The sequence below is a fragment of the Ictalurus punctatus genome, unplaced genomic scaffold, assembly GCF_001660625.3.
Source record: "Ictalurus punctatus breed USDA103 unplaced genomic scaffold, Coco_2.0 Super-Scaffold_100046, whole genome shotgun sequence".
Lineage (NCBI taxonomy): Eukaryota > Metazoa > Chordata > Actinopteri > Siluriformes > Ictaluridae > Ictalurus > Ictalurus punctatus.
This window is the reverse complement of record NW_026521087.1, coordinates 5,067,028-5,085,400: the sequence shown is the minus strand read 5'-3', so window position 1 is coordinate 5,085,400 and position 18,373 is coordinate 5,067,028. Positions and strand designations below refer to the sequence as shown.

The following is an 18,373-nucleotide window of genomic DNA, read 5'->3' as shown; positions in this document are numbered from 1 at the left end:
ATAGGCCTAATACTGAATATGCAGAGTTTTATTTATTTTATGAATTCATGCTGGTTTTGTTTAATAATTTATTTTACTTTTTTTTATTCTATGGTATGCTGGTATGGCAAGAAATAAATTATAAATGATACTTACCTGTTAATGATGTTTTCTAATTGTGTGTGTGTGTGTGTTTTAACATAATCTGTTTACAGTGAATTCTATAAAAGATTGGGTATGAATGTGGATTTAAAAATAAAAAGCTTTAATCTCTATGGTTACATGAACACAGTACACTAAGTAAAAATCTCTGCATATGGGTGGACTGAAAATGAGGAGATGGGGCAGGCTCAAAAATCAGTTCTTTATTTTCCTTCTTTATTTATGTCTCTTTTCAGGAATTTTATTTCACTATGCACAGATCTAGACACGTGGGTCTCCTGTGTCTGTCCTCTCTCTCCCCCTTTTATCCTGCTCATTGAAACATAGAACACCTGTTACAAAATCCTGCACAGGTGTAGATCCTTACCACTCACCTTTCCCCGGCTCTGCCCTCCATTAACAAACTGGTGTTCAACCAAACCTCGCCTCCACAAATAAGTAGTAGGCAACTTCTATATTTCCCAGTCTACCTCATTTCCCTGCTTATTATGATGTTTCATAAAAACACTATTTAATACAGATAAAATCCATCAGTCCATCATTTAACCACCAACCCATCATTTAACCATAGGTGTGAGGTGTTTCATGCATCTCTTCCTGTAAATCCCTTCACTTTTCCTTTCTTCACTTACTGTATTTCCAGTCTTTCCCAATTAACCTGAACCATGTTGTCTAGAATTACCAAACCATGTCTGAAAATGAACTATAAACATATGTACATGACAGATTATTAATTACATACACTTTGTTAGTGTTTAGTGGTATTGCCTGTTCATTGATTGAACTTGGGGTAGCCTTCCACAAGCTTCTCATGATTTGCTGTAATTTGTGCTCATTCCTCCAGACAGAACTGTTTTGAGGGCCTCATTGCTCAGACATGCTTTTTCACTTCAGTCCACAAATTTTCTTTGGGAGTCAGGTCAGGGTGTTTCTGATGGCCACTCGAGTAGATTTACTTTGTTGTCTTTAAGCCATTTTGTTACAACTTTGGAGGTATGCTTAAGAACATTGCCTTGCTTTACATTTTATTTTTTCCCAATAACCTGTGTTCAATTTCCCTTACTCGCCCTACTAGGCCAAAACCAGTGTGCACTTGCAGCATGAGGAGACGAGTGTGTAGTAGGGTGTTGTTTTTTTAAACTACTATATTTTCTATAGTTGCTACTTTTCTATAGATCTAAAATGACCTTTAATACAGAGTAGGTGGACTATGGGGAGGTGCAATACCAGTACCCTCATACTACCATAACATAGAGGTTCTCTTTTTTTTTTTGGTGTACAGACAATGCTAATGTTTCCTCTTCGTTACTTGATAGTTATTATTTTAGCTGTCGAACACAGTATATTGGAGTTGGAATGAAAGAATGAATATGGATATTATTTTATTTCCACTCCAATATACTGTGGTAAAAATATATATTTTTAAAAACAATAACTTTGCCAATTTCCAAATATTTATGAACCTGACTGTATCTGCTGGGTCTGCAAAAATAATGTAATTAATAAAATAAAAATAAAATAAAAAACAGCTTGGATGGTCATTGTGCATGTTTTTTCTAGTCCAGCCAACTTTTCTAATTTTTATGGAATTAATGAATTAATTTTATTATTAATATTATCATGTTTTTTTCATACATCTTGCAATGAGCTCTTGGACTCATTAGTGATGGGACCTGGAGCCACTGGGTGTTTCGGGTCTTTAATCCTAAGACTCCCTGGACCTGGCCTATGTCCAAATTGCTGATAACCCTCCAGAGCCTTCTTGAAGCTCTCTCAGCAGCCTCTGTGGTGTTCCTGATAGTTCTTTTCATTTGTTGTAATGTGATGTTAAGATGCTTTAAGGTGTGGTAGAGAGACAGGCTGGAAAAGCCTCTCCAGCACACAACGGGATCCTCATAATAATAATAATAATAATAACAACAATAATAACAATAACAACAACTATCATATGCATGGAGTTTGCATGCTCTCCCCATGCTTCGGGGGTTTCCTTCAGGTGATCTGGTTTCCTCCCCAATTCAAAGACATGTGTTGTAGGATGATTGGCATTTCCAAATGATCCGTAGTGTGTGAGTGTGTGAGAGTGTGTGTGCAATTGTGCCCTGCAACAGGTTGGCACCCTATCCAGGGCTGTCCCCTGTCTTGTGCCCCAAGTCCCCTGGGATAGGCTCCACGCTCCACCACGACCCTGTGTAGGATACGCGGTACAGAAAATGGATGGCTGGATGGATGGATGTCCCAAATCAATGTCACTGCTACAGCAAAATCATAGAACTTTGGGGTAATTAAACTTATGGCAGAAAATTCTACTGAGCTTCGTGCCACTGCAACATTATTATTTTTTTTAAACTTATGGCTCAATACTAAACCTACCAAAAGTTTCTCACTCCCATTTTCTGTCTGCCAGATCATTTAATAAATAAGCTAAAAATCTACAACAGAAACAGAAAGCAAAGTTAAAACCAATAATTTATTTTCAAAGGTTATGTAAACATCTCAAAATATACTGTACCTCTGTTAAACACTGCACAATAATCAGTAGGAATAAGTGGAACTAAATCTTATACAAACTGTACATGAACATGGTCAGAAAGATTCCAACAGGAATTTGAAATGTGAACCTTTGATTAAAACTGGAGTACGTGAGTGAGGGGTGCGCTGCTGTTAAGGTATAAAGTTAGCATGTTTCCATAAACTCCATGCCTGACTAGCACCCCAGCCTCGGTGCACTTTGCCGATGCAGCCACCTCTTTCTCACACTGAGTGACGAACTGTTTGTAGAGGTAAAGGCCTTTCCAACTTTCAATGACATGGTGCTACTGCACTCTGCTGCCTTTAACTGCACCAGTCATGGTATTGTTGTGGATAAAAATGACATGAAATAAACACGAGGGAGATTGAGTATGAGTAAAAATGTAATTTTATTGGTAATTCACAGGACGGGTGGGTGCGTAGTCTGGAGGAGAGTAAGAGGGGGAGGAAAATGGGGTGCGTCCTGGGGACATGGGGAAATCAGGGTGGGTGAAGTGAGCGGACCACTGAGAGTCGGGCGGACTGGTGGGTGAGAAGAGGGACGGATGGTCGGGGCCCGGATCGGAGAAGACAACATCATCATCCTCGGATTGGAAGCTGGAGGGGGGTTCTGGGTCTGACTGTGTAGAGGCGTCAACACGCACGTTCGTGGGGCAGATTCTGTACCGAAGAAGAGGGGGGAACCCCGGATCTCCATTCTTAGGGGGGGTGCTGCAAAGATAGTTAAGTAGCATCATGATATCAGCAGTGAGATGCACAAGCTGGTAATGAGTATCCAGATCCAGGTCCAAACCCTGATCCAGGTCCAGTAACGGAGAGAGAGGGGACTGACGACTGGCACCGGCACCTAGACACATAGAAGCGGGATTAGGCGGATTGGAATTACGAGCAATTTAAGAGCAGTAATAGTAAAAAAGTCAAAAAGAAGTGTACGAGCTGAGGAGTGCTAAAAACACACACACTCGTACCGTCAAGGGCGGGCAGGTAGACACAACATACATATACACACACTCTCTTCCTCATACACACACATGAATAACTTGAATAGAATCTTATAGTAATAGAGAAACTCTATAAAAAGCAGAATTGTAGGATATGCAGGACAGTAGTAATGATATTAAGAAGTTGGAAGTACAGTAAACCGCTTTTCAAGTAGTATAAATATATATAAACTAAGAAATATAGTGCAAATATGAAAATAAATTATAAACGAGAAATACAGGAAAAAAAGGAAAATATAACTTACTCATGATTCAGATGGTGAAGATTCTCGTCTCGCAAGGAAAGCCTTAATTTTTAGAGAACCATGAAGAGAGCCAGTTATAAGGGTGGCTGCCCCCCCCCCTCGAGATAACGATAAGACCAAGGTCCCTCCCGGTTGTTTAGTCGTCTTGCTTACGTCATTTTTTTAACCTAGGGAAATGAGAATCCTGGTTTTTGAGAACCTAGGTAAATGGGAATCCTGGTTTTTGAGAACCTAGGTAAATGAGAATCCTGGTTTTTGACAACCTAGGTAACTAGAAACTCTGGGTTTTTGGAAATGCCTGGGTTCTGATTTTATGTGTAAATTAAAACCCCTGGTTTCAGTTCTATGGGTAAGTGAAATAGGCCTTTTCTGGAAACCTATGGGTTATCTAGTGTGTAAATACAGTATAAATACTGGAGCTTAAGCTCAGGATATTGGGATCACTTCTGAGAATTCTCATCGGTGTGGATCTCGTGTGGTGGAATGGAACAATAAATCTGGACCCTTGCTTCTTCTCACTCACTGCTGGTGTATTTTTTCTATCTCCAACTGGTCTCAGAGGTAGATGTGAGTATTGGCTTCTAAGTTGAGTTTTAAATGTTTTTGGGTAATAGGCTAAATTCGAGCCAACATGACATTAGACAACCCCAATACCGAAAAAGTTGGGACAGTCTGGAAAATGCTAATAAAACAATGAGGAGTCATTTGTAAATGTACATTGACTTGTATTTAAACAAAAAACATAAAGACGAGGTATTTGATGTTTACCTAATCAACTGCAAAGTTTCTGAAAGATGAACATTCATTTTGAAATTGATGCTGCAACACGTTCCAAAAAAGTTGGGACAGGGGTCATTTAGGATTAATAGCGATGTGACGAGTTGAAAGAAGGCGGCGATGTGAAACAGGTGAGGTCTAATTATCGTCTAATCATATATATATAAGGAGTCTTCAAAAAAGGCGGAGTCCTTCAAGAGTAAGGACGGGTCGAGGCTCGCCAATCTGCCAACAGATATGTCAGCAAATAATCCAACACTTTGAGAAGAACATTCCCCAAAGACAAATCGGTAGGATTTTGGTCATTTCACCTTCTACAGTGCACAATATAATTAAAAGATTCAAGGAATCCGGTCAAATCTCGGTGCGTAAAGGGCGAGGCATAAAACCACTTCTGAACCACTTCTAGCAGTTATTAAACCCTTGATTAAAAAACCTGATCTTGACCCGTCTCAATTGTCCAGCTATAGACCAATATCAAATCTCCCCTTCATCTCTAAGATTTTAGAAAAGGTTGTAGCAAAGCAGTTATGCTCGTACTTAGATAGGAATAACATTCATGAAATGTATCAGTCAGGATTTAGACCTCATCATAGCACAGAGACAGCGTTAGTTAAAGTAGTAAATGACCTTCTACTGACCTCTGATCAGGGTTGTGTCTCGCTGCTTGTGTTACTCGACCTTAGTGCAGCTTTTGATACTATAGATCACACTATTCTCCTTGACAGATTAGAAAATGTTGTTGGTATTAAGGGAACAGTCCTCTCCTGGCTCAGGTCTTATCTGACCGATCGTTATCAGTTCGTAGATGTAAATGGTGATTTCTCCATGTGTACTGAGGTTACTTTTGGAGTTACACAGGGTTCTGTTTTAGGCCCACTGCTCTTTACTTTATATATGCTACCTCTAGGTCAAATTATTCGTAAACATGGAATGATCTTCCACTGTTATGCTGATGATACACAGCTGTATGTTTCAGCGAAGCCAGAGGACAGACAGAAGCTTAGTAAAGTTGAGGATTGTGTAAAGGACATTAGACATTGGATGTTAACTAACTTCCTTCTACTTAATTCTGATAAAACAGAAATACTTTTATTAGGACCACGTGTAGCTAGAAGTATTCTTTCTGATCACATGGTTACTCTGGATGGTCTTTCTGTGTCATCATGTACAGCAGTTAAAGACCTTGGAGTGATTATTGACTCCAGCCTATCATTTGATGCTCATATAGATAATATTACTAGGATAGCCTTCTTTCATCTCAGAAATATTTCTAAAATAAGAAACATATTGTCACTACATGATGCGGAAATACTAGTTCATGCATTCGTCACCTCTAGATTAGATTACTGTAATGCCTTACTGTCTGGATGTTCCAGTAGGAATATAAATAAGCTCCAATTAGTCCAGAATGCAGCTGCTAGAGTCCTAACTAGAACCAGAAGATACGACCATATCACACCGATATTATCAATACTGCATTGGCTCCCAGTAAAATCTCGCATTAATTATAAAATACTTTTATTAACCTATAAAGCACTAAATGGTCTCGCGCCACAATATCTAAGCGACCTTTTGGTTTTCTTTGATCCGCCACGCCTACTTAGATCAAAAGATGCAGGCTATCTGACAGTACCTCGAATAGTGAAGGCTACAGCAGGGGGAAGAGCTTTCTCTTATAGAGCCCCACAGTTATGGAACAGTCTTCCTATTAGTGTTCGGGACTCAGACACAGTCTCAGTGTTTCAGTCTAGGCTTAAAACGTATTTGTTTACTCAAGCCTACCCTGACTAGATTCTGTTCTAATACTTCGCAGTCATAATAATCTTTTTTCTCCCTCTCTCCTTTCGCCGAGCCCCACACAAATTTATGGAGATACTAGAGATCCAGATCCTTTCTGCCTCTGGATGGAGCTCAAATCTTCTCTAATTCCAGACTGCTGGGACTACGGCTGCTCTTAACGCCATACAGACTTCATATAAATCCATAATGAACTTTTTCACACTATCTGTTGTTAGCCAGATGAGGATGGGTTCCCTTCTGAGTCGGGTTCCGCTCAAGGTTTCTTCCTCTTAAAACATCTTAGGGAGTTTTTCCTTGCCACCGTCGCCACTCAGTGGCTTGCTCAGTTGGGATAAATTCACACCTTGATATTGATGTTGATATTCTGTAAAGCTGCTTTGAGACAATGTCTATTGTAAAAAGCACTATACAAATAAAATTGAATTGAATTGAATGCGCGTGATCTCCGCTCCCTCAGATGTCACTGTCTTAAAAACCGTCATGAGTCTGTAATGAAGATCCTGACATGGGCTCGGGAATACTTTGGTAAACCTTAGTCAGTCGACAGCATTCGCCGCTGCATCCACAGATGCAAGTTAAGGCTTTACTATGTAAAGCAGAGGCCATACATTGTCCCGAAGCTCCGACCACTTCTCTGGGCTCGGTCTTATCTAAGATGGACAGTAGCACATTGGAATCTTGTTTTGTGGTCTGATGAGTCGACATTTTAAATAGTTTTTGTAAAAACAACCGTCGTGTTCTCCGAGTCAAAGAGGAAAAGGACCATCCAAGCTGTGATCAGAGTCAGATCCAAAAGCTAGCGTCTGTCATGGAATGTGGGCGTGTCAGTGTCCATGGTATGGGGGCGTGTCAGTGTCCATGGTATGGGGGCGTGTCAGTGTCCGTGGTATGGGGGCGTGTCAGTGTCCGTGGTATGGGGGCGTGTCAGTGTCCGTGGTATGGGGGCGTGTCAGTGCCCATGGAATGGGGCGTGTCAGTGTCCATGATATGGGGGTGTGTCAGTTGGTATGGGGGCGTGTCAGTGTCCATGGTATGGGTGCGTGTCAGTGTCCATGGTATGATGGGCGTGTCAGTTGGAATGGGGGCGTGCCAGTGCCCATGGTATAGGGACGTGCCAGTGCCCATGGTATAGGGGCGTGTCACTGTCCATGGTATAGGGGCGTGTCACTGTCCATGGTATAGGGGCGTGTCACTGTCCATGGAATGGGGGCGTGTCACTGTCCATGGAATGGGGGCGTGTCACTGTCCATGGAATGGGGGTGTGCCAGTGTCCATGGTATAGGGGCGTGCCAGTGCCCATGGTATAGGGGCGTGTCACTGTCCATGGTATAGGGGCGTGTCACTGTCCATGGTATGGGGCGTGTCACTGTCCATGGTATAGGGGCGTGTCACTGTCCATGGTATGGGGGCGTGCCAGTGCCCATGGTATGGGGGCGTGCCAGTGCCCATGGTATGGGGGCGTGCCAGTGCCCATGGTATAGGGGCGTGCCAGTGCCCATGGTATAGGGGCGTGTCACTGTCCATGGTATGAGGCGTGTCACTGTCCATGGTATAGGGGCGTGTCATTGTCCATGGAATGGGGGCGTGTCAGTGTCCATGGTATGGGGGCGTGTCAGTGTCCATGGTATGGGGGCGTGTCAGTTGGTATGGGGGCGTGTCAGTGACCATGGTATGGGGGCGTGTCAGTTGGTATGGGGGTGTGTCAGTGTCCATGGTATAGGGGCGTGCCAGTGCCCATGGTATAGGGGCGTGTCACTGTCCATGGTATGGGGCGTGTCAGTGTCCATGGTATAGGGGCGTGTCAGTGTCCATGGAATGGGGGCGTGTCAGTGTCCATGGAATGGGGGCGTGTCAGTGTCCATGGAATGGGGGCGTGTCAGTGTCCATGGAATGGGGGCGTGTCAGTGTCCATGGAATGGGGGCGTGTCAGTGTCCATGGTATGGGGCGTGTCAGTGTCCATGGTATGGGGGCGTGTCAGTGTCCATGGTATGGGGGCGTGTCAGTGTCCATGGTATGGGGGCGTGTCAGTGTCCATGGAATGGGGGCGTGTCAGTGTCCATGGAATGGGGGCGTGTCAGTGTCCATGGAATGGGGGCGTGTCAGTGTCCATGGTATGGGGGCGTGTCAGTGTCCATGGTATGGGGGCGTGTCAGTGTCCATGGTATGGGGCGTGTCAGTGTCCATGGAATGGGGGCGTGTCAGTGTCCATGGCATGGGGCGTGTCAGTGTCCATGGTATGGGGGCGTGTCAGTGTCCATGGTATGGGGGCGTGTCAGTGTCCATGGTATGGGGGCGTGTCAGTGTCCATGGTATGGGGGGGTGTCAGTGTCCATGGTATGGGTAACACATCTGTGAGGGCATCATTAATGCAGAAAGATATGTACACATTTTGGAGCTACACATGCTGCCATCCAGAGCAGGACAACACCAAACCACAAACGCATGGTTGTGTAAGAAGAGAGTGCTGGTGCTAGCATGACCTGCCTGCAGTCCTGACCTGCCTCCGATGTGTGTCGCATTATAAAGCTCAAAATAAGGCACTGAAGGCCTCGTACAGTAGCACGGCTAAAGAAATGAATAATGGATGAATGGGGGGAAATTCTCCTTGCTCACCTTAACCAACTGGTGTCTTCACTCAGCACCCAAACACTTAATAAGTGTTATTAAAAGAAAAGGTGATGTTACACAGCGGTAAACAGTCAAATGTCCCAACTTTTGAGTATGATGCAGTCATTATATAGTCAATATTTCTGAGATGAAAGAAGGCTATCCTAGTAATATTATCTACATGAGCATCAAATGATAGGCTGGAGTCAATAATCACTCCAAGGTCTTTAACATAACAAAATGTGGAAAAAGTGAAGCGCTGTGAATACTTTCTGGATGCACTGTACATCACTACAATTACAATCACCACAGATGGAAACTGGATGTGTGTTTGTGAGTGTGTGTGTGTGTGTGTGTACCTCAGTGTCTCCAGTGTACAGTGTGTGTGTGTGTGTACCTCAGTATCTCCAGTGTACAGTGTGGATTCTCCAGTCCAGCAGAGAGCAGCTTCACTCCTGAATCCTGCAGGTTATTGTCACTCAGGTCCAGTTCTCTCAGTCTGGAGGAGTTTGATCTGAGAACTGAGGACAGAACTCTACAGCTTTCCTCTGTCAGTTTACACACACACACAGACTGGAAGAGAAATGATGAAGTATCAGAACACTGACCTCAAACACACACACAGCCATAATACACTTACTCTTTACCATGTAACAGAAATGTGAGTGTGTTTCTCTCACACACACAAATCAGAGGACAGGACACCACATCAGCATTAGCATTAGCATTATTATGATTATTATTAAAAATAATAATAATAATAACAACAACATCAGTTACAATGATCCTTAAAGGACTGAAAACATTTTTGTTTGAACAAATGCTTCCTTATAATTGAAACATGAAGCCATTTGAAAAGACCCATGACACTTTGGAGACTTGCAACCATGCGCGATCAAAACGTCAATGAGCCTTGGAGTCACTCTTAAGCCTTGTCTCATTCTCCATCGTGATTACGGCTGGTAAAGAAGGTTGGCACATTGAAACAATCAAAACATAAACCATCAGAACATAAATGAACCAAGGAAATGCACTTAAGTCTTGTCTCATGCTCCCTTCCTCTGATGGCCAAGAGAACATGGCACTGGACTTGGAATGCACTGGGGTCTCCCCTACGCAACTTGAAGCCTGCTCAAGGCATGTCAGCGGTCTGTGTCAACTAACTCGTGTGCACTATCTTGCCGACTGCAGAGAGAAAAGGGCACTGGACTTGAACTACACTGGGGTTTCACCTGTGCAACTTGAAGCCTGTTATGAAACTGTGTCGTAATGCAGAGAGAACTCTATTCAGATGAGCAAGAAAGCACCTTGGCATTCATCAAACACGCTTGTGTTTTATCCTAGAAAAATGCTTTGACATAAAGTCATTCGTCCGAATGTGTTCATGTAAACTAGTAAAGGCTCTAATTACTTGACTGAAGTAAATGTACTGAAGAGGGCGTCCACGTGCGGAAACCTGAGAATATAAACGAGACTGAGAAGTTGTTGTTGGAGAAGGGTCTAACACGGACAAACACGTCCGTCCGCTCCAGTAGAATAGCCTAGTGTTTCCTTAAATCACTTTGAGGCGTCAAGACTCTAAATCCAGCGGGGTTTTCTTGCGCAGGTATGAACCCTGCTTGCAGCTTTGTCAGCTGTAGGTGTCAAGTCACTGGTGCTCAATCTCCTGCTGTTTATTTAAAGCAGAGTATGTATGCACCCTAACCCTAAAGTTTCCCATGTAACAGAAATATGAGTGCGTTTGTCTCACACAGAAATCAGAGGACATGACAGCACATCAGCATTATTATTATTATTATTATTATTATTATTATTATTATTATTATTATTATTAATAATAATAATAATAATAACATCATCAGTTACAATGATCCTTAAAGGACTGAAAACATTTTTGTTTGAACAAATGCTTCATTATAATTGAAACATGAAGCCATTTTTTAATAAAAGTATTAAAAAGTCTCCTATTTAAAAATAAACAAAATAAATAAAATAAATAAGAAATCTCCCATTTGAACAAAAGATGAGATACAATAATACTTTATTAATCCCAACGTGGAGAAATGAGGGAATTAGGAGGAAAAAGGAGCAGGACCTGCTGTGGCTTTGTTTGGAAATATTTTTGTTGGTGAAATAGAACAGAAACAGACAATATTGAGTGTAAAATGGACGTCAGGTAATATTATCTTATTGTTTACATGTTAGCATAGCATGTTAAATTAACTACTAAATAAAAATCACATCAGCTGTATGAGCTTTTAAATAACGTCCTATTATTATTATTATTAACATTTACTGTAGCTGCACAGCCAGACTGCTCCTGTACCTTTAACACACACACACACACACACACACACACACAGACATTCTTGTAATTATAACATTCTGGGGTCAGTAGTCCCACCCATGTATTGTGGGGACACCACTTTCCTGAGGTCCTACAGATGTGAAAAAAATCAGGCATGTATAATTTAAGCCTGAGAACACACATCATCTCAAATTCTGGATTTAAATCTCAACATTTCTGTGCTTGGTTTTTTCACACCTAATGTGGACATAACAAGAACTCATCATTAATGGGGACCTAATTTGCATGCACAGCAAATTAACTGGTTTTCATGTTATAGTGGGGACATCACTAGATAGCTAATTTTCATACACAGAAAATTAACTGGTTTTCATGTTGTAGAGGGGACATCACTACATAGTTAATCTGCATACACACAGATCAGGTAGTTCAACAAGGGGACATGGTTTTAAAAAACAAAAGTTGTCAATTTAACTCTAATTATTTATACAAAATTACAAACTAAGTATGTCCAATTTAGAGGGCTGTCTGTAAAGCAGATATGATGTGTATTTTCTCTATTTGAAGGTTTAAGCTTCTCATGAAATTAAATTGAACAGTTGTTCTTAATTGTTTATACGAAGGACTCTTAGCCTTATTTGTGAAATATGCAATCAGTGAAAGTTTGGTTTCAAAAAGCTCTCTTACACAAATTTCAATATCTGCACGTAATAGATAACAGACTACATTTCTTTGGAGCTTTCTATTTCCAACAGAGGAACCTTTTGAGAAACCTAGGAACCTGTTAAGGAAGGTGTTACCAGTGCTATTATTAGTTTTGAGGCTATAATTCTAAGAAGCATTTCATTTCCTGCTCCAAAGTATACAATTTTTTTTGTGGAATAGAAAGTAGAGGTGCTAGCTGTACTGAACCTCACTTATTTATCACAGGCATGCATCACAAATTAACACTATCCCCAGTCATTTTGGCAAGTCGAAATGACAAAGAAACTCATCCTTTTCATATTTTAGCTGCATGAAGGATTTGTTTATTGGTCTGGATCTCTAATCAAGTGAAAAATTGTCAGTCAGATGAAAAAACCCTGTCTATTCAACATTATAAAGACAACTTGAGTCTTGAGCTTCTTTACTGTAAAAGACAACAAATATTTGCCCATTAAAGTGCACAACTACTAAGCACACATGTGCCATGAATGAACTTGGACTCATTTAAGTTTGACATAACACTTCTGCTTACTACATATAGCCATCTCAAAGTTAAACATATTGAGAAAAATAAAGATACTAGCCAAACACAGACACACAACCAAATGTCATAAACACAATATTTTTCTTTATTCTATATCCACTTAACTGACTAAGCTAAAAAGTGACAGTAACAACTTAATAATGTATGTTGAGGTAGCTCATTTTGATTCCAGGCAGTCTAAACATGTAAATGGGTAGCACACTGAAGCTTTTATTGCCCAATAGGCTTACTCATGAACTTGTCAGTCACCTGCATAAGGACCCACTGGAAGAAGGCGGCCCAAACCAATTTGATCTAATTCAATATAACGGTGTAGGTAAAGATTCTAATGGATATTTTAAATGCCTGATTTGTTCCTGATTAGTTTATGATGAAGTAAATGCTGAGTGTTTCATTACAAAGTAAAAGGCTAGAGGTGTAATGTAACTTATTATTAAAGCATTACTACAGATGTTATGATATACAGTATCTGTAATATAGATGTAAAGTGTTACTATCAAAGTGTTATTTAATCTTTGTTTATATCTCTTTTGTAAGCGACAGTGCAGTTGTAGACATAGAATTTGACACTTTGCCAGTCTCTATCTTTAAGATATAAAGACTCAGATCTAATGCAGTTTTCACAGACCAACTTCCCTGGGACACGACATGACATGATGAAGGTCTTCATATGTCTCTCCACTGCATGGACCTCATTTCCTTCCCGAGCCTTCCTCTTATTCAGAGTAGATGTTTTACCTAAATGTAAGAATAAACATTAGTTACATAGCAAACACACACCCTTACACCCAACAGAAATTATTGTCTGGCAACTTACATTTCACGTCTCAAGAATGAAAACTCTGACTGCAGTTTGTGCACATGTACCAAATAGTAACTAGGAGTACTCGGTTTTCTTGGAGAAGATGCAGTAGGGACCCTACTGAGTCCCAGGGGATGCTTATGTTGGAAATTATGGAGAGGTGTGATTGAAAGGCAGGATTAAAAGTGCCAGCAAACTACACAATTCTGATATTTATGATCCAGAAAAGGTGTAGACTGTGATGGCTGCTGTTTCTCCTGGCCATTGCTCTCAGCAGTGTCCCCCTCCATAATCTGCATATTTAATAGACATTTGGAAAATCTAAAAGAGGAATATGCAACAGAAAGCAAACATGCTGTTCAATACGACATAAACAATAATTACTTCACTATAGGAATTAAGTTTATGATTTCAGGGTTAGATATGGGATACTTTGGAAGACTTTGGGATAATTATGATGCATTCAGAACGAATTCACAGTAATAACACAGTTCAGGTTTAAGTGACCTATGGGGACACTGTTCTAAATTCACATATCTATTCAGCTATCACAAGACTCCCTCACACACCTGAATAAAACATGCTTTGTGGGGACTCCGTATGGTAACTATTAACAGACAAGATTATATAACAGAAAGCAAACATGCTGTTCAATACGACAAAAACAATAATTATTTCACTATAGGAATTAAGTTTATTATTTCAGGGTTAGATATGGGATACTTTGGAAGACTTTGGGATAATTACGGTGCATTCAGACACACACGTTTTGTAGTTCATGCTTAAACGTGGCAGTAAAATACCTGAAGCAGATCAGATGAACAATAATGTCTCATTTTATTGTTAATGCACAAGCACAAAATTAGTTGTGCAACGAAAATGAATCGCAACACTGCCGGATAAGACAATGTTTATCTTTTAATAATTTTTAAATTGTGAAAACAGAGAGGGAGATACCCTGCATACCTTGCTACGCCAAGGCCAGTCTCCTCCTCCGTAATTGTAGGTAATTTCATCACCTTCTTTAAAGTCTGTTAAAGCAAACAGACCAAGATGTGGGCTTCCATCCACTTCAGTCTTCTGCATTCTGCCATTTGGGTGCTTGTGGTCATCATTAACCAGCCTACCAAAAGATCCGTCTTCTTTTGCAGCATCAATACTTAATACACAACGAGAGAAAGAGAGAAGTATTCAGTGTCCGAATATTCAACATCAAATTCTACAAATATGATAGCTCTGCACAGAATTTTTATTGTTAACGGTCAGATGTAAATGTTTAAGTGGACAAATACTTTATACCTCAATTTTCAAGTACAATGAAAGTACACTTTGAAGAAAAACTATGCAGACATTGTCATTTTTTATGCAGGTTAATTCTATGGATCATTTAATTAGTGGTGCTTCAAAAGCACTACTATTGTTCCCTTGCATACTTATAATAATAATAATAATAAATTATTATTATTATTATTATTATTATTATTACTCTCCGGCCGGCGTTCAAAAGTAATGGGACCCCGCACGGCCAGCTCTCAAAAGTACTGGCGCCCTTGACAGTCGGCTCTAAAATGTATTGGCGCACTACACGGCAGGCTCTAACAATGCTGGTGCCATATCTGTCCGGCTCTGGAAAGTATTGGTGCCCTACGCTGTCGGCTCTCGAAAGTATTGGCACCCGTCCCTGTTTCGCCAACGCAAGCACCACTCACATTTTCTTCAGGAAATGTACCGTTCCAGTTATTATTATTCTTCGTCCACTTTTTTTTGGAGCGTAACTAGTCCCGCACCGTTTGTCGGAGATCGACGGGTGAGGTGTTGAATCGATCGGCTTATTGAGGAGATGTGTGCTATGACTTTTATAAGCGATCGGAATGCCGGAATTCCCGCTACGGAAGCTCAAATTCTGAAAATTTCCCATAGACTTGCATTGAGTTTCGAAAGTATTGGCCCTCTAAGGAGAAAGCTCTAAAAGTTTTGCCTCTGTACACGTTCGGCTCTAAAAAGGATTGGCACACGATCTGTTCGGCTCTCAGAATTATTGGCACCCTATCCGGCCGGCGCTCAAAAGTATTGGCACCCCGCATGGCTGGCGCTCAAAAGTATTGGCACCCCGCACGGCCAGCTCTCAAAAGTACTGGCGCCCTTGACGGCTGGCTCTAAAAAGTATTGGCGCACTACACAGCTGGCTCTAACAATGCTGGCGCCCCATCTGTCTGGCTCTTGAAAGTATTGGCGCCCTACGCTGTCGGCTCTCAAAAGTATTGCCGCCCTTAGCGTCCAGCACTCGAAAGTATTGGCACCCTACGCTTTCGCCTCTCGAATATATTAGTGCCCGATGCATCCAGCTCTCGAAAGTATTGGTGCCCTACGAGTCCGGCATTCAAAAGTATTTGCGCCCTATTTGTCCAGCTTTAAAAGTATTGGCACCCTACACGGCCAGTATAGTGCTGACATATCCTAGCAACATGCCAGCATGATGCTAAAACATGCCAGCATGATGCTAAAACATGCTAGCATGATGCTAAAACATGCTAAAATATGCTAGCATGATGCTAAAACGTGCTAGCATGATGCGAAAATGTGCACATACATGCTAGCATGATGCTAACACATGCTAGCATGATGCTAAAACATGCAAGCATCATGCTAAACCCCCATAGCAACCTATTCGTCCGACTCTCGAAAGTATTGGCGCCCTACGCTGTTGGCTCTCAAAAGTATTGGTGCCCAATCTGAATTTTGCCACACAAGCACCACTCACATTTTATGAAGAAAATGTACCGATCTAGTTATTATTATAATAATTATTCTTCTTCTTCCACTTTTTTTTGGAGTGTAACTAGTCCCGCACCGTTTGTCGGAGATCGACGGGTGAGGTGTGGAATCGATCAGCTTATTGAGGAGATGTGTGCTATGACTTTTATAAGCGATCGGAATGCCGGAATTCCTGCTACGGAAGCTGAAAGTTGGAAAATTTCCCATAGACTTGCATTGAGTTTCGAAAGTATTGGCCCTCTAAGGAGAAAGCTCTAAAAATTTTGCCTCCGTACACATTCGGCTCTAAAATTTATTGGCACACGATCTGTTCTGCTCTTAGAAGTATTGGCACCCTTTCTGGCCCGCTCTCAAAAGTATTGGCACCCCGCATGGCCAGCTCTCAAAAGTACTGGAGCCCTTGAAGGTCGGCTCTAAAAAGTATTGGCGCACTACCCGGCAGGCTCTAACAGTGCTGGTGCCATATCTGTCCGGCTCTCGAAAGTATTGGCGCCCTACGCCGTCGGCTCTCGGAAGTATTGGCACCTGTCCCTGTTTCGCCAACGCAAGCACCATTCACATTTTCTTCAGGAAATGTACCGGTCTAGTTATAATTATTATCCTTCTTCCACTTTTTTTTCAGCTCGTAACTAGTCCCGCGCCGTTTTTCAGAGATCGACGGGTGATGTGCCAAATCGATCGGCTTATTGAGGAGATGTGTGCTATGACTTTTGGAAGCAATCGGAATGCTGGAATTCCCGGTACGGAAGCTCAAAGTCAGAAAATTTCCCATAGACTTGCATTGAGTTTCGAAAGTATTGGCCCTCTAAAGAGAAAGCTCTAAAAGTTTTGCCTCCGTACACGTTCAGCTCGAAAATGTATTGGCACACGATCTGTTCAGCTCTCAGAAGTATTGGCACCCTATCTGTCCGGCTCTCGAAAGTATTGGCACCCTACGTGGGCGGCTCTTGAATGTATTGGCGCCCTGTCCCAATTTCACCATGGCAAGCACCGCTCACATTTTCTTCAGGAAATGTACTGGTCTAGTTATAATTATTCTTCTTCCACCTTCGTGCCATTTTACCTCTAAAGAAAATGTTAATATATTGAGATTTTCAGTCCCTAGTGATGTTCTGAGTAAGAAAATAACCATATCCGTGCTTGCTAATAACTGTGCTGAGTGAGAACCTGTTCTACACACAGATCACAGCTAAGCTGCGGTGTTTAGAGACGCAGAATAAAAGGAGCGCGCTGTAGTTACAACATCGAAGCACATCACACCACCGCCCAGCGCTTTACAGATTCATAACAAACTAATAACTGGAACTAATGAGCTGGGCTCGGTCCAGACTACTGTCCACCCTGTCCTCGATTTCAGAGGCTTTAAACTCAATCCAGCGCTCAGATCGATAACTATTTAGGAAGCCTGACTCTGCTATTTATAACCGAACTATCCGTTACATGGTGAAGCTAGTTACAGAAGTCGGTATAACACTAAATATTCACATGACATGACAACCACCAAAGCCTATTTAATATATTAACTTCATTTTATTAACTTATTGTACTTACTAATGTGCTGGATTGGTTAAAGTGTGTGCTAACTCTGGCTAGTAAAGTCCGCTAGCATAACAATTACTTTAATATTGCGAATCAATTATAAATAAAGTCTTAAAGCACGGGAATAAAATTACAAACTTATAAACTGCAAAAAATTATAATAATAACTTACCTTTCGTTGTATTTGGTCTCGTTGCAGCAGTAGAATCACTCCTTAGGGCAATGGAAAGCAGCTGGTGCTATTAGTCTGTGACAGCCAGGGCACATGGGAAATGTAGTTCTTTTCCTACTTCCTGTGTGGTGTTTACGAACTATTAGTGCAGTCAAAAAAAACTACACTCCGCCATAACCCGACTTTCGGATTTCGTTTTACTGTTTAGAGCAGGGGTCGGGAACCTATGGCTCGCGAGCCAGATGTGGCTCTTTTGATGGCTGCATCTGGCTCGCAGACAAATCTTTAATTAAAAAAAAAATAATAACGTTAAAAATATAAAACATTCTCATGTATTTCAATCCATTCATTTCCTACCGCTCATGTTCATGGTTGCCAATCACAGCTGTCCTCCGGGACAACTCCAAATTTTTATTGGATA

The 18,373-nt window shown here is 41.4% G+C and overlaps 2 long non-coding RNA genes across 5 annotated transcripts in view; one reads left to right on the top strand and one right to left on the bottom strand.

Moving 5' to 3' along the window:
• Nucleotides 1-18,373, top strand: part of LOC128630169 (uncharacterized) — a 63,656-nt gene that overhangs the window by 23,623 nt on the left and 21,660 nt on the right. The gene's annotated exons all lie outside the window — the stretch shown is intronic.
• On the bottom strand, nucleotides 9,225-18,059 carry LOC128630184 (uncharacterized). 4 transcript variants are annotated; one of them, XR_008394557.1, is made up of 5 exons: nucleotides 17,953-18,059; nucleotides 14,433-14,625; nucleotides 13,482-13,787; nucleotides 13,293-13,402; nucleotides 9,225-9,680 (listed from the first exon to the last, which is right to left on the bottom strand). It is a non-coding gene; the product is annotated as an uncharacterized LOC128630184 (long non-coding RNA). The 4 variants fall into 4 exon arrangements; XR_008394555.1 differs by lacking the exon at nucleotides 9,225-9,680 and having other exon boundaries at nucleotides 11,132-13,402; XR_008394556.1 differs by lacking the exon at nucleotides 9,225-9,680 and having other exon boundaries at nucleotides 11,132-13,402; nucleotides 13,482-13,759.